The sequence below is a fragment of the Rosa rugosa genome, chromosome 1, assembly GCF_958449725.1.
Source record: "Rosa rugosa chromosome 1, drRosRugo1.1, whole genome shotgun sequence".
Lineage (NCBI taxonomy): Eukaryota > Viridiplantae > Streptophyta > Magnoliopsida > Rosales > Rosaceae > Rosa > Rosa rugosa.
In genome coordinates, this window is record NC_084820.1 from 43,681,164 (window position 1) to 43,691,525 (window position 10,362).

Consider the following 10,362-nt stretch of genomic DNA (forward strand, 5'->3'; position numbering starts at 1 on the left):
GAAGAAAAAGGTTTATTGGGGGGCAATAGAGGTCTGTTAAATGTCTACTGGGGGGCAATAGACGTCTATTGGGGGGCAATAAATGTTTTGAAATGATGTAATCTCCTCGTTTTTTTTTCTTAATCAAAGTTTTATTTGTCTAATTTTACGGAGATTAGTTCTCATTCCGGCCATCGAAAGTTCTATTGGGCGGCAATTCAGGTTTATTCAGGGGGCAATAAACATCTCCGGCCCCATATAAGATCTCCGACAACCTCTTTGGAGATTGCCGACGAGGTTTCTATTGGGGGGCAACATCTAGGCAATAAACCTTTCCGGCGACCTATGAGATCTCCGACGACCTCTTTGGAGACCTCCGGCGAGATTTTCACAGAAGTCCGATGGGTCGCGGCCTGTGACCAGATTCCGGCAACAGGTGGCCGGTGACCGGAATCCTGCGATCGTTGGCCAGATTCCGGCAACCGGTGACCAGACTCTCACAAAGTCTCATATGGCCTCTCTCTCTCTCTCTCTCTCTATGTAACAAAGGGGTTAGGGTAAAATAGTCTCAAAAATAAACAAAAAACCAAAAAAAAAAAAACATAATTGGGTACTAGAGAAGACCTTATTAGAGTCTTCATGGATAAGGGAAAATTAAAAAAACTTAATGGGATAAGTGGGAAAAAAAATCTCTAGAATTAGGGTAAATGGACAAAAATCCTTATAAAAAGTGTATAATGTATATTTCATACATGAACTTTTTCACGTTGAAGCTCCATAATTCATATATCATGCTATCAACTAAAAATTCGATGAATACATTGAGAGAATGGAGATGCCACTAAAAAACTAAAGAGTTCATAATCGAGCTTTTCAGACTTTTCACACACCATTAAACTCAACAAATTTTAAAAAATCAAATTACATGTTACTACTTGATAGACTGATGCGGTACGTATACATAGAACAGTCGACTGCTCTTGTTAAATATCTGATTGATGAAAAATGGCATGGAAGAAGTAATTATTATTCTATATATAAAGGGAGTTAGAGAATAACACTGTTTTACTGTTCCTAAGAAGAGGCGGAAAAGCCCTATTTGTCCTCACTGTTTGAGGAGAATATCAAGCTGCTGGAGAAGTCATTTCTCACTTTTGGATAGGGATCGTTGTCAGGTTTGGAATTCAGCCACACAACCACTCAGATCAAGATCAAAAAAAGCAAAAGAAGAGAAAAGAAGAATCGAAGAGAGGGGAAGATCTTGCCGAGAATAGACCGGTTGGAAGGTATTTTTGAGAATCTGATTTGTGGTTTTCTTCTCTATTGTTTTCAATGAAGTAGACGATAGTAAGGTTTCCTTGATGGATTGTAGTTTTCTGTCCTTGCTCTTCTCTGTGTTGGATAGGCATAATGATCGGGGTTGGGATTGGGTGGCTTACATCAAGATCAACAAAAGCGAAAGAAGAGAGCAGAGAGAAAAGAGGAATAGAAGAGACGAAAGCAGAAGATCTGTGAGCTTTGGAAAGAAGAGAGAAGAAAGAAAAGACCGGTTGCAAGGTATTGGATTTGTGGTTTGAATCGATCTGTCGTGTTTGTTGTTGGATTTTTTCTTCTTTTGTTAGATGTGTAAGTTCCTGTTCTTGCTTCTCTTTTTATTCAGTTGGTTCCATATAATAACAGGTTCAATTACTTACGAGGACTATGTTGCCTGTTTTGCTTGATTCACGCTGCTCATTTCAGAAGCGTATGTCTTTGTGATGGGGGACAACCGCAACAACAGTTGACTCTCATAACTGCTAATTTCAACTCTCAGTATTATTTTTGATTATCCCCACTGAACATTTTTGCTTCTGGGTCAGAGGTATTTCCTTTGTATTTTACTACCAGTCTCTGTGCATTGAATTGATCTGTTTACTATGTTTTGTTTGGTAGTGTTGTAGTTTGTTCTAGAGTGAAAGGTGCTAATTAGAGGTTTAGACTGATCTGTATGTACCCAGCTTGAATTCAATGTGGCATCTTCTGCAACATAAGTTACTTCAACTTTGAAAAGCTGTCGAATTTACTGAGCCATATGTGAAAATTGGTTTTCCAAGCTCTTAAAAGCGATTAAACTTTGTTCTGTTGGATTTGTTTGCTTATAGGATCATCATACAATTACTGCTTTTGGCTGAATAGTCTTTGATTCGATCTTCGGCAAATAAATGCCCAAAGTTGAATAACTCTAACCACTAATATGAGTGATTCATATCAATGTGCTCAGTTACTTTACTAATAAGTAAAAGCATGAAACTTATGTGAATGAACTTTTCTACAATTCTTTAAATAAATATTACAAGCAGCTTCTCTGCCTCTCTTGAACCTTGATAGGATAGCAGAGGTCTAGGAATAGTTCCAAAACTATTTTGAAGTATGAAAATATGAATCCAGTATTCCCCTTCATCATTGCTGATTTCCCTCCTAAATTTTTAATTCTTAATCATATAGTTCAAAGATTTAAAATGTTTAAAAAATGAGATTGGAAAGACACATTCTGAGTTTTACATATCTTATGCTTTGCTCATGGAATCCAAGAACAAGGTGAAAGCTGCCAATGAATTTCAAATCTTGGGATATCAAGGTCTCCATATGTTCATTTTAAACTTGAATATCGCATTTCGTCTGTTTCTTACTCATTGTAGACATGCATTAAGCGATTATTATTTTGTTCAGAGTGTTCAGCCCATAGAAATATTTAATGATGCATTTAGGAAATTTCTTGCACACTCAATAAGAAGACCGCCAAAAGCTCCTGAGGTATGCAACCCTTATACTCTTTGTGCTGGATTTATTTTAGTATTGGTTGTGTACAAGTCACTTGCAGTTTAATCTTTTTGAACTGTCAGGAGGATTCAGCAGAGGAACACTTACCCGCCCGAACCTTTGGAACTGTCCTTGCCAAGACAAGAAAAGGACAGGTTTGCATCTGCGTTTGTTTCAACATTATTATTCCCAGACACTGCTCACTAGGTTTGTCAAGTAATTGAATCTCTGTTTTTATTGAATTTGTGGTCTTTCTTCTGAATTCAAAGTGATTTTTTTTTTCTCTGTGGTATTCAGTGACTTTCAGAGACAGATTTTTCTTTTCTTTGTTTTTGTTTATATATGATTTTGTCAAATTTCTGCTTAGTTTCTTACAATTGTCTTTATCTTTTTTGATGCTGGATCTACTTGCTATACAATAATGACTATTTCTTGCATCTTTGATTCCTGAGTTTGTTTCTCAAATCTGAACACTTCTGAATAGTAAAGTCTGTTATGCATCTTTGCTTTATCAGTTTATCAGTTTGCTTCTCAGATATATATATAAAGGCACCATAAAAATAATCAAGGGAAGGAAATATTAGACATTATAATATGTAGCTTTTTGTCATTAATCAAAATGAAATTATTTCTATTACTCAAAAACAAACTTAATGATTCAAATGATATTATACTTGAGTATCATTAATCATACAGTTCTGACATCAATTTTCATCTTCTCTGAATTTATTCTTCATTTCAGATTTGTGTGCTTAATTCGGATTGAAGTTTATTATTCTTCTCAAAACTGATTTTGATGTCTAGATATTGTCCTGAGCTTTGATTTCTGCTTTGAAATCGAATCAATCTTATGTTGCTTTGATTTTGATTTTATACTTGCTATGCATTAATGGTTATTTCTTGCAACTTTGATTCATTCTGGATCCAGTTTGTTTCTGGAATTTCAACAGTAGTATTAAACACATGAGAGTTGACTGAGAGCTGACTTCCAGTGACAACATCTCAAATCAGATTCCAAAGGAGCTGGTAACTACTCCAACTGATGAAACTGACATGATACAATCACGGGGGGGTCACACCGAAGGAGCTGATGTAAATTAGTTGATTCTAATTGCAAATATAGACAATTTTTGCTTAGCCTGTGTTTGGCAAATGCACCCGCAAAGGACATATAATGTGTTTAATGTCAGTAAATGTAGTATTAATCATATTGATAATACACCCGCAGAGTAACCACATTGAAAAAGAACTCTGAAGAAAATCGACATATGGTTATCATGATTGCTGACAGAGTAAGACAAGCTCTTCTTTTAGAGAAATTGCAGTCGAAGAACCAGCAAGCAACAACAACACCAAATGAATATTCTATTGTATCTCTCTACACGATACCCTTTCAAATCAAATATATCTTACCTAAATTTTTGCACCACCATCAAACAATTTAAAGCAAACCAAATGTACAAACCAACAATACAAAATCAATGATATTCTTTTGTATACAATCATTTACTTTTCTAAGCAATTCACTAGCAACCATAACTCCCGCAGCAACGCGCGGGCAGCTATGGCTCGTGATAATAAACACATAAGTTAGAGCACACAAATTGAGTAGGACAAAAAATCAAAAATCATATTCCTAAAGGCAAAATTGCTGGGCTGATAAAAAAACAAAAAAGAATCTCCAATCAGCCTCCTCTTTTTCTGGCCCATTGCCCATTCTATTTTCTGAAGGCGCTTATAGTGTTGTTGAGTTGTTCTATTCGTATACACTACACAATTTTGAGTAATTTTACTCACACATTCCTACCCTCGTAATACACACATCTCAAATTCTTTTTGCCATTTTTTTTCCTGATATTTCCTCTTTTACCCTTTCTCCATGTTCCTCCTTTTACTCTGCAAGAAATCGCCTGCTAGAAAGCAAAATGTTAATGGAATTACAGGGCAACATACCATGCTTAATTAATAATTCGAAGATTCCAATTGATTAACAGCGAGTTTTATGGTTTCTTATGGATACGCTTGATATGTAATTCAAGTTGACCATTAGAACTAGAATTGTCGACTTAGATTTGCTCTTGTAGATACCCTTATGACACGTTTACTTACTTGGAATGGAAAATAATCATAAATCGGAGACAACTGGAATGGGAGAAGAAACCGGATGAGTTGATTCCTAAATCCATCTCCCCCCATCGTAATCAAATTCCTGAGTATTCAGGAATCAATTCCTAATAAGGAGGTGAGACCTACACCTATTCTGATTCCTTCATGTGTTAGTAAACGCATGAATACTTTTACCCGAAATCATTTTGATTCCTTTATGTGTTAGTAAACGTAGGAATAGTTTTATCCTGTAATCATTCCTTCCCATTCCAAGTAAGTAAACGTGCCTTTAAAGTTTTGAAAACTCAGGTTGGTTGGTTGGTTGTAGTAGATTTGCTCCATGCACCATGTTTATCAATGTTTCCACATTTCACTCTGATTTCTACTGATTTCTACCGTTAGTTTCACCTATCAGACTACTCTTATACTTCAAAATTTTGCCAAAACAATCATGTACTCTTGAATACTGAATTCTCAACCCTATATGATGCATGCCTGCAACTCAAACAATGACATTATGTCACATCAATTTACAATTAACAAGATGGTTAAGGATTCGTTTAAACTTTAAAAGACTCTCTGCGGAGCCCAAGATACGGCAATACAACACCAAATCTCTAAGGGATGTTACCACGAACCAGAAAAGAAGGAGGATGAATAATGAGGTATGTTTTCTTTTCTTTTTTCGGTCTAGGAATAATGAGGTACATTTAGAAAGGTTTAACACAATCAAACATGGCTGATAATGTGGTAACATAAGCTCATATGTGATTTGTTATTTACTTATGTATTTTTTGTAGAATGAAGTATCTGGTGTAGATGTCATTGGTTATCAGATTACAAATTATTGACAAAAGCATGCAATAATAAGAGGAATCAAATTTGCTCACCACCAACAGTTGGTGGTGGTGTCACCACCCTCTCAAATACTGACATGTGTAAAATAAGATAACTATAGTTAATTTTTTTGCCAAACTCACACAATAAATGTAATAATAAAAGTCTGTTTTACAATTAATTGCATCTGCCCATCTCTAATCCATCTTATTTCTTTCTCGTTTGGGTATCGATCTCTCAGTCTCATCTACAGACTCTCTTCAACCATCTCAAAACTGCTCACCAAATCCCCAAACCTTAATCTCTCCAACACCACAACATCCAGAAAATATACGATTTCTGAAAGAAAAGATATTTAGGATCAGCATTTGCATCCCACATTCCCACACCTCAACAACAGCAGGCCTTGCACAAATCTGTTTCAATTCTGCAATCCGTTGAATCAACCTTCTTCCTTGAGGCTTCCTCCACAACACTCGCAGCACTCTTGAACGTGAATTTTTGAAATTTTTTCTGAACTCCTCGTCCATGATGTCTTCATTTAGCTCGGGCTTTCTTCGATTTCAACTTCCCAACAACCCGTGGAGGATCGTTCATCGTTGTTCTCCTTCACATCGCCGCCGCCGCTGACGTCCTTGGCAGTGGCCCGAGAAGCTTTCCGATTCTTCTTTTGCTTTCTCCTTCGACAGTCATGGCTTTGGCCGTTGGAGTGGGGGGGGGGGGGGGGGGAGAACGAATCCAAGAGAAAACCCAGAAAAAATGATGGTAATTAAGGATGAATGATGAAAGATGGAGATGAATAGTAAAATAAATAAAATATAAAGATTTTAATAATGTTAAATGCTTTTTTAGAACGAATCCAAGAGAAAACCCAGAAAAAATGATGATAATTAAGGATGAATGATGAAAGATGGAGATGAATAGTAAAATAAATAAAATATAAAGATTTTAATAATGTTAAATGCTTTTTTCTCATTCTTAATTGATTGAGTTAGACATAGTTAACTATGGTTAGATTGTTATACACGTGGCAGCTTCATATATAGTGGTGGTATCACCACTTAATTGTTGATGGTGAGCAAATCTGCATCCATAATAAGACTTAGGGGAGGTATGGAACTAAGAGCTCGCTTTGGGGAATTTCGTAAATCTGAAAAGAGGGAAGCAATGAGTTGTTTTAGTGCAACTCGCTAAGTCAACCATCAGTCTATTTTGGCACCTATTTTCCTCAGCTACAGTACAAAAAAGAAAAGGATATTACTATTTTATGAGAGGTATGACTCTTTGTTGGCTAATTGGAGAGAAGGGAATGAGATTTGGTGGCAGCAAGCTACACAGTAAGTCTATTTTAATCTCTCAAAAGCATGTTTTGCAGAAAATATATGTAATGACTTGACAAAGAAACCTGTTTTGCAGTGAACAGATACGGGCCACAAAATATTTACACGACAAAGGGTTTATTCATACAGGTCTCAATGACCCAAGGAATTTTGTCATCCAAGATAACAAGTTGAATATGTTAAACATCACCTCGAGCCTACATGAGTATCAACATGCACATCCACAAACCAATGAAGAGACAATCAAGAGGAATAACTTCAGAAGTCTAAGGGACTTCATGAGGCTAAGATACCAGGAGAAGAAAGTTCTTACTCAAGTTATCCCTGGTATCCTAGCCTCATCAAGTCCCTCAGACTTCTGAAGTTATCCCTCTTGGAGAACGAATCCAAGAGAAAACCCAGAAAAATTGATGATAATTAAGGATGAATGATGAACGATGGAGATGAATAGTAAAATAAATAAAATATAAAGATTTTAATAATGTTAAATGCTTTTTTAGAACGTATCCAAGAGAAAACCCAGAAAAAATGATGATAATTAAGGATGAATGATGAAAGATTGAGATGAATAGTAAAATAAATAAAATATAAAGATTTTAATAATGTTAACTGCTTTTTTAGAACGAATCCAAGAGAAAACCCAGAAAAAATGATGATAATTAAGGATGAATGATGAAAGATGGAGATGAATAGTAAAATAAATAAAATATAAAGATTTTCATAATGTTAAATGTTTTTTTCTCATTCTTAATTGATTGAGTTAGACGTAGTTAACTATGGTTAGATTGTTATACATGTGGCAGCTTCATATATAGTGGTGGTATCACCACTTAATTGTTGATGGTGAGCAAATCTGCATCCATAATAAGACTTAGGGGAGGTATGGAACTAAGAGCTCGCTTTGGGGAATTTCGTAAATCTGAAAAGAGGGAAGCAATGAGTTGTTTTAGTGCAACTCGCTAAGTCAGCCATCAGTCTATTTTGGCACCTATTTTCCTCAGCTACAGTACAAAAAAGAAAAGGATATTACTATTTTATGAGAGGTATGACTCTTTGTTGGCTAATTGGAGAGAAGGGAATGAGATTTGGTGGCAGCAAGCTACACAGTAAGTCTATTTTAATCTCTCAAAAGCATGTTTTGCAGAAAATATATGTAATAACTTGACAAGGAAACCTGTTTTGCAGTGAACATATACGGGCCACAAAATATTTACACGACAAAAAGTTTATTCATACAGGCCTCAATGACCCAAGGAATTTTGTCATCCAAGATAACAAGTTGAATATGTTAAACATCACCTCGAGCCTACAGGAGTATCTACAGGCACATCCACAAACCAATGAACAGACAATCAAGAGGAATAACTTCAGAAGTCTGAGGGACTTCATGAGGCTAAGATACCAGGAGAACAAAGTTCTTACTCAAGTTATCCCTGATATCTTAGCCTCATCAAGTCCCTCAGACTTCTGAAGTTATCCCTCTTGATTGTCTCTGCATTGGTTTGTGGAAGTGCATGTAGATAGTCCTGTAGGCTCGAGGTGATGTTTAACATCTTTAACTTGTTATTTTGGATGGCAAAATTTCTTGAGTTATTGAGGCCTGTATGAATAAACCCTTTATCGTGTAAATATTTTGTGGCCTGTATCTGTTCACTGCAAAACATGTTTCCTTGTCAAGTCATTACATATATTTACTGCAAGACATGCTTTTGAGATATTAAAATAGAGTTATCATATAGCTTGCTGCTACCAAATCTCATGTCCTTCTCTCCAATCAGCTAACAAAGAGTCATACCTCTCATAGAACAGTAATATCCTGTCCTTTTCTGAATCATAACCGAGGAAAATAAGTGTCAAAATAGAATGATGGCCGAGTTGCTTAGTTGCGCTGAAACATCTGATTGCTTCCATCTCTTCAGATATAAGAAATCCCACAAAGCTAGCTTCTATTTGCAGCCCTTTCTTAAGTTCTGGGTAATTTCATAATCGATGATTTGAACATCACACACTCGGTTCTGCAAAAAGAACAAAGAAAAATCATCAGTCGCGTATCAGCTTATGTTGATATGAGAAAGCTTCCTAAACGTACCTCATTATTCATGTTCCTTGTTTCAGTCTTTAGATGTCTGGAGATGAATTTCTGTATCTCAGCATCTCTTCTAACCACTCTACTAACTGCTTTTCTGACCATCTTGTCAACTGTAAATTGATGTGGCATAATGTCATTGTTTAAGTATAAGATTAGTCTGATAGGTGAAACTAACAGTAGAAATCAGTGAAATGTGGAACTGTGGATAACATTGAAACAGATTCCCCAAACTTAATTTTCTGAATCTGGAAATTGTGGGTTTTCAATTGAACAACAGAGATGGAAATAGAAAAGCAGGCTAGCAGTAAATTCTAGAACCATGTAGTAAATACAAGATGGAAATGCATCTCAAAACTATAGACAAGCCATTAAAGGTGAAACCAATTTGCCACTTTAGACAGAAAAAGGCAAAAAGAGAGCAAAGGAAAGATACATAGGATAGTTTAGGAATCTTTTTTATTTTGAATCAATGAAATTTGGTAAGTAACTAAAATTCCAAAGAGGGTTCCAAAAGTAACAGAAATATTAGGCATATGAATGCAATTCCAGTAACCCTGCCCACCCTAAGAACATGATCAAAATTTAGAAGTATTTCAGTTTCAACTTCCAACATCTATGAAGTAAAGACATAGAACTCATGTATAACTTAGGTGAAATCCGTAGATTCAAACATGCTTTTCATTGGAACACATTAGGTTTGAAACTTAGCTAACAAAATATAATATAGCATGTCACACATTCCCTAAATTTATGCATTTGAACCAATAGCAAAATAATCATTGAATGCTTAAAATAGTTTTCCAGCGATTGTAATTACTGTCAACAAAAGTGTGAAAAGAAGAGTCACACCAAGATGGAAGTTGCAGAATGCGAGTAAGTAACCAAATGGCCAATGAATAGGCAAATGAGCGATACTAGTTTCACTGTAACAGGACATGGCAAATTAGAAGTTTAGAACTAACACTAACAAAAGAAAAAGAAAAAAGTGAATTGAAGGCTGAGAAAAATGATTGAGAAACCTCTTTTTTTCGTCAGCATTTAGAAAGCTCCTCTGGAGATCAACAGCCTAGTGCTGTCACCTTTTCTTCGGTACACATCCAACAATTGAGGCACTTGGTCGAGATATCTATTTACAAACCTACACCAGAAGTACTTCACTTCTCTGGAGTCGAAATGACAGTAGACAAACTCAACTTCTCCTCTTTTACCAAT

At 35.8% G+C, this 10,362-nt stretch overlaps 1 long non-coding RNA gene across 11 annotated transcripts; it reads left to right on the top strand.

Annotated features, from left to right (window-relative positions):
* The first annotated feature begins 1,052 nt into the window (after positions 1 to 1,052).
* Positions 1,053 to 4,045, top strand: LOC133725023 (uncharacterized). 11 transcript variants are annotated; one of them, XR_009854227.1, is made up of 5 exons: positions 1,053 to 1,265; positions 1,385 to 1,536; positions 1,660 to 2,772; positions 2,862 to 2,985; positions 3,707 to 4,045. It is a non-coding gene; the product is annotated as an uncharacterized LOC133725023 (long non-coding RNA). The 11 variants fall into 11 exon arrangements; XR_009854220.1 differs by having other exon boundaries at positions 1,054 to 1,265; positions 1,660 to 2,985; XR_009854223.1 differs by having other exon boundaries at positions 1,054 to 1,265; positions 1,660 to 2,985; positions 3,771 to 4,045.
* Positions 4,046 to 10,362: the final 6,317 nt, after the last annotated feature.